We start from the raw sequence: 6699 nt of genomic DNA, 5'->3' as shown, positions 1-6699 counted from the left end.
AGGAGAAGGAAAGAGAAGACTGGTTCTTCGAAGATATGGGCTGTGTAGTGCGATCATGGCTGATGACACCTCTGCACAACTCTTAGTATGGAACAGATGTTACAAGTCAAATGGGCAAACCAGGGTCCTCATTTCGGATATTAAAGCAACACATCAGATGATTATACTGGTCAATGGGAGTAAGGGGTTACAATAGAAGGTTGACAAAATTATAACAGTGTGCTATATGCTCACCGTGGACCTGAATGAAAAGCAGGAGCAAGCTATAGGAGACCAGAAGATTGACGGTGCACAGCAAACCAATCACTACAGCCAGGGGGACAGGCGGCGCATTATCTAGTTCTTCCAGAGAGCTCTGCAATTGGTCACCATGCCTTTCTATTAAGTATATCTAGAAGCGTGAGATTGCTAATTGCTTTACTGGTTTAGTCAATTTATCTTTGGACAACTAGTGCTTCCCTTTCTGCATAATAAGATAGTAATAGATTACAAGATGTATTAAAAGTGAAGTGACTTTATTGTGTTCCAATGCACTTTATGTTTGAATCCATGGGTTGTACATGTTCAATGTGCTTTTCTGTTGCATTTACCCATTTACTTCTACATGTGCCTGTGCATGTGATCTCTGCTTAAGTCTCCTCATACCCGAGGAAGGTGCAATGGTGGATATCCAGTCAGCTAAATGGTAAGTTGCAGAGGATTCAGAACCCCCACGACCAATATCTGCAACTTCTTTTGATATACCTGCCTCAGTGCCAGGAATCTCCTTTGTTCAAGTCACTGGGAGATTCATTGTGTAGTACTGTTACTTCAGATGCCATCTCTGAAAGAACAGCACTGACACTGAGATAAGCACTAACTGGGTATCCTTGTAATTATACATAGAAATACATAGAACTTACTACACAAAAACAGGCCATTCGGCTCAACCAGTCCATGTTGGCGTTTACCCTTCATGTGAGCAATAGTCTTAATCACGTTTACCCCGCCAATTTCCATATCTCTTTATCCCCTTTTCCTTCACCCACCTATCCAATCTAACCTTGAATGTTGACAATACTTCTCCATGATGCCACTGCTGACTCTGACTCCTTACCACATCCACTGACTCTCTGATCGTTGAACAGTGGGAAGCTCTGAGTTCTCTGAATCCCTCCCTCATGCTCATCTATTAACACTGCAACCAGCCATGGCTGCTTGGTCCCACCTATCCATGACCAGCTTCTAGTATCTTACTTATGGAGGCAAGTGACTGTGCAACATGATCCACATATTTTAACATCCTGCATTGAAAGAAGGCCTACTAAGGTTGGTATCCTGAGATAAATCAGGAGGGACGGGCAGCACACCAGACCTGATCACAATCATCAACCCTTTGAGACTAATCTCTGTTGATTCTGCGTCACCACTGCCCTGTGCTTCACTATGTACTTCCTCATCCACATTATTATTTGTCACAGCGTGTCCCGCTGGAGTTTCAATTGTGTAAGAGAATGGTTTTGCACTCTGCTCTCTTCTGCCTTCTAGCTGAGCTCCGGGCTACTTTCTTGATCCTTGCTGTGTGAAGAGAGCAAACTGGACACTACTGCCTGAAATTTCTTGTGGGGGTTAGAATCATAGAAAGGTTACAGCACGGAAGGAGGCCATTCGGCCCATCGAGTCCGCGCTGGCTCAATGCAAGAGCAATCCAGCTAGTCCCGCTCCCCCATCCTTTCCCCGTAGCCCTGCAAATTTTTTCCTTTCAAGTACTTATCCAGTTCCCTTTTGAAGGCCATGATTGAATCTGCCTCCACCACCCCCTCGGGCAGTGCATTCCAGATCCTAACCACTCGCTGTGTAAAAAAGTTTTACCTTATGTCACCTTTGGTTCTTCAGCCAATCACCTTAAATCTATGTCCTCTGGTTCTTGACCCTCCTGCCAATGGGAACAGTTTCTCTCTATCTACTCTGTCTAGACCCTCCATGATTTTGAATACCTCTATCAAATCTCCTCGCAACCATCTCTGTTCCAAGGAGAACAACCCCAGCTTCTCCAGTCTATCCACATAACTAAAGTCCCTCATCCCTGGAATCATTCTAGTAAATCTCTTCTGCACCCTCTCTAAGGCCTTCACATCTTTCCTAAAGTGCGGTGCCCAGAACTGGACACAATACTCAGTTGTGGCTGTACCAGTGTTTTATAAAGGTTCTTCCGATTGAGCGGAAGATTGGCGGAGACCCCTGAGAAATGGCGTAAACGGTGGGAGACTGGGGAACCCTCGTGGAAACTCTACCCGATATCTGTCAGGTATTGTGTTGTGTTATCATTATTCGAACGTTTAAGTACTTGTGCACAATCAGTGTGCGAGGATAAGTTGCTTAACCATTGGCATAAATCATGAGTAATACTGTAAAACTAATACAGATGAGGACTATGTTATGCCCATCCACAATAAAAAGCATACTTTCTCTCCAACATGTCGTCTAATTATCTTCGAATATGTCTAAGGTTTTCACCTTCACAATCTTAACAGGATAACCATTCTAGGTGTGATCATTCTTTGCATGAAGAAATATTTCCTGGCAGCTGTCCTAAAATTCCTTTTTACCATTTTTAACCTATGCCACCTGTTGCTATTGTATGAACACACCCTTACATAATACTATAGATTAAATTTATCTATGCCATTTAGCCTATTTTTTCGTCTTTTCTTGCAAATGAACCTTTTGACACCAACGATCACCCTAGTGGCTTCTCTGAACTACCTCAATGGGTTCAAACAACTCCCCTATGTCTTGGTGACCAAAACTGAACACAGTACTCAAGGTGCAATCTGACCAGGGCATTATACAGTTTCAGCATGATATCTTCTGATTTATAGTTAACTGACCTAGCAATATCCTTAAGCATATTATTCACTTTATTTATTGTAGTAAATTGACGTTTTAAGTGCTGAATCTACTATCAAAACCAGATTCCTTTCTGCTTCTCTTTCAGCTACATCCACACTGTCCGTAGTATCCTTCTGGCATTCGTTTTTCCTTTTAATGTGTAGTACCTTGCACTTGTCTGTATTGAATTTCAACTGTCACTGATTTACTCATTTACAGACTTTATCCAATTCCTTTTGTAGGTCCTCTGATTCAACTATCCCCCAACTTAATAACATGCAAATTTGCTGCTTTGAAGTTCATTCATTTTTTGTTATGCGTACAATTTTACTTTTACATCTATAAAACAACCACTTAGTTTAATCTCCTACTTAGTTTAATCTGCTCCTACTTCACAGAAATATTCTTACTTTATCACAGTCATGAAACTTCTTTCCAGACCTCCTTTTAGCTCCTCGCGGTAATCAAGCTTCTTTGCTTATTATTCTTGTGGGCTGCCCTACCTATAGAGGAACAGGAGTAGGCCATTCAGCCCCTCAAGCTTGTTCCGCCATTTAATTAGATCATGGCTGATCTGTACATCGACTCCATTTAACTTGCCTTTGATCTGTATCCCTTGGTACCTTTACCTAGTAAAAATATATCGATCTCATTCTTAAAAATTTCAATTGACCCAACAGCCACAGCCTTTTGAGGGATAGAATTCCAGATTTCCATTACCCTTTGCCTGAAAAAGTACTTCCTGATTTCCGGAATGGCCTAGCTCTAATTTGAAGATTGTGCCCCCTTGTTCTGGATTCCCCCACCAGAGGAAATAACTCCTCTGTATCTACCCTATCAAATTCTTTCATAACTTATTTTTTAAAACAAGAGGAAAATATCATACCTTGTGTTTTCTTGTTACTAGATTATTTGCAATCAAAATTAGTTTCTGTACAATTTAATTTTACTTCGGTAGAAGTGTGCATGGTTATCCTTGTTTAACACCTTGACTAGAAGGAGAAAAATCAAGACTAACACTTTATTTGAGGTTTTGCTTATTAGTGTCTATTAAGGAAGAAGAACTTGCATTTATATACTCCTTTCACAAACCCAGGATGTCCCAAAGCCATTCATAGCCAATGAAGTACTTTTGAAGTGTATTCACTGTTGTGATGTAGGGAAATATGTTAGCCAAGTTGCACACATCAAGGTCATTACAAACGGTAATGAGATAAATGACTAGATGTTGGTTGAAGAGTAAATATTGGCCTGGAGAACTCCCCTGCTCCTCTTCCTAATAGTGCCGGGCAATCTTTTACATCCACCTGAGAGGGCAGACGGGGCCACAGTTTAACATTTCATCCGAAAGATGGCACCTCTGACAGTGCAGCACTCCCTCAGTACTGCACTGAAGTGTCAGCATAGAGTATGTGCTCAAGTCTCTGGGTGGGCCTTGAACCCATGATCTTCATGATGTGGAGGAATGAGTGTTACCAGTGAGCCAAGATGGAACACCGATCTTTACATGTGGGACCTAGATTTCTACCCAGCTTAAACAAGGGGAACAAAGGCTTCCTCTTGTTCATAATGAGTGGATGATGCAAAATCTTTTTAAAAATCTGCTGCCTTTTGACTTCTTAGACTGAAGCTAAAGTCCAATCTAGGAACAGAAAATGAGATTTCCTCTTTCCGATAGCTCAAAAAAAATCCCAAGTAAAATTAGTTTGGGAAATTCAGTTTCCAAAAAGTAAACAAAATTTTCCTTGGTGACATGCTGGCACTAATATCTCAGCGGAGCTCACAAACTCAACGTATGGATAAATGAAAAATGAAAACATTGGAACACCAGGACATTGAAACACGACTGACGCCACTGCTTCTGGGCCTGACCTTAAAACACTTATCCTTCCATTGTTAAATCAAACTTGGAAAAATATTTAGTTCCCCAATACTGTTATTGCTCACTCTTAAAGAGCAGAAACTCACACAAAATTAATGAAGTCAAGCTGTGGTAGAGACTTCTGGGCTGGTCTGAGACACTTATAAATCAGTTGTTGCTTAAAGGCAAACAGCTGAGATTTTATAATCATTCCTGCTATTAATTCTCTGCAGTGAAAATTGGATAATATATACATGTGACTTATCATTGAGTGGTGTACACTGCATGCTAACATTTCAAATATTGTTAAATTGACCAAACAATGATTATAGAATAGTGTCTCACAGCAATTTCTTGTTACTTTTGTTCTGTCCTATTCATCAGTCATGGATCTAATGTCTTTCAGGAAAGGGCCAATATACCACTAGAAATGTAGAATCATAGAATGAATCAGCACAGAAGGAGGCCATTCAGCCCAACATGCTTGTACCTGCTCTTTGAAAGAGCCATCCAATTAGTCCCACTCCCCTGCTCATTCCCCATAACCCTGCAAATTTTTCCCCTTCAAATATTTATCCAACTCCCTTTTGAAAGTTATTATTGAATCTCCTTCCACCAATCTAGTAAATCTCCTCTGCAGCCTCTCTAAGGCCTTGATATTCTTCCTAAAATATGCCTCTATTTATAAAGCCAAGGATCTAGTATGCCTTTTTAACAGCCTTTTCAACTTGTCCTACCATCTTCAAAAACTTATGTACGTACACCCCAGGTCTCTCTGTTCCTGCACCCCCTTTAAAATTGTACCATTTAGTTTATATTGCCGCTCCTCATTCTTCCTACCAAAATGTATCACTTCACACTTCTCTACGTTAAATTTCATCTGCCATGTGTCTGCCCATTTCACTAGTCTGTCTATGTCCACTTGAAGTCTGTTACTATTTTGCTCACTGTTTACTACATTTCCAAGTTTCGTATCATCTGCAAACTTTGAAATTATTCCCTATATACCCAAGTCCAGGTCATTAATATGTATCAAAAAGAGCAGTTTTACTACTAATTCAATACTTGAACAGTGCTAACCCAAGATATGTGCGACTGTTGGTCATTAATATATTTTGTTTATTATTGCTTATATTTATTTTAATTCATTATCGAAGCAGTTTACCCTCAGGTGGGATCAAGGATAAAAATATTTTTTATTTTGCAGCAATCTAGGTGCAAACGAAGAGTTTATGCCCGTCCTGTTACTTGGTAGGGTCTTTCCTTCCTATAGTGGAGGTTACTGCCATATCTATAGGGAGGATTGGGGCAGTTGAAATCACAATGGGGCAGCCTGCTGAGTACCCATGTCCTGTCCCTTCATCTTTTAATATTATGAAGTGTTATTTTTATTAATTTTTTAGAAGTTAAATTCCTGTCTCCATCACAACAGGAGTCCAGACAATCAATAATGCATTTTATCCCCTAACAAAAAATGAGCTCAAATGGAATCTCACGAGGAAAGACGAGTCACCAAATCCAGTGGCCGTTCCTCCCGTGTGAGTTCCAATACAGGCACCCAAAGCTCTCAAAATGAGTAATTTCAACACACTGCGCAAGGAAAGGGTGGGGCTCCAATTCTTTTTCCTAATCAGGTGAAAATCTCAAACGCAACTAGCTGTTGTTGGACCGTTGCAGGAAGGATGGATATCAGAGCAGTTGTCAGAACGATATGACTGATTATAGGCCATAGCGTGGAACCAGAATCATTTTCTCCCTACATTTTGTTGTAAAGCAATCACATTTTTATAGGTCTGTTACAGTATTTCTTCATCTCTTCACCAAAAAATCTAATAAATTGCACATTCAACAGAAATATCTGAGGGAAAGATCTAGAATTACATGTACAATATGCCTGACCTTATCAGCACTATCTATGGATAATACAATATTCAAATATATGTATATATGGGTACTTGTGTACATAC

This window comes from Heptranchias perlo, chromosome 12, assembly GCF_035084215.1.
Source record: "Heptranchias perlo isolate sHepPer1 chromosome 12, sHepPer1.hap1, whole genome shotgun sequence".
NCBI classification, from domain to species: Eukaryota; Metazoa; Chordata; class Chondrichthyes; order Hexanchiformes; family Hexanchidae; genus Heptranchias; species Heptranchias perlo.
The sequence above is the reverse complement of the archived record's forward strand: the minus strand, read 5'-3'. Positions refer to the sequence as shown.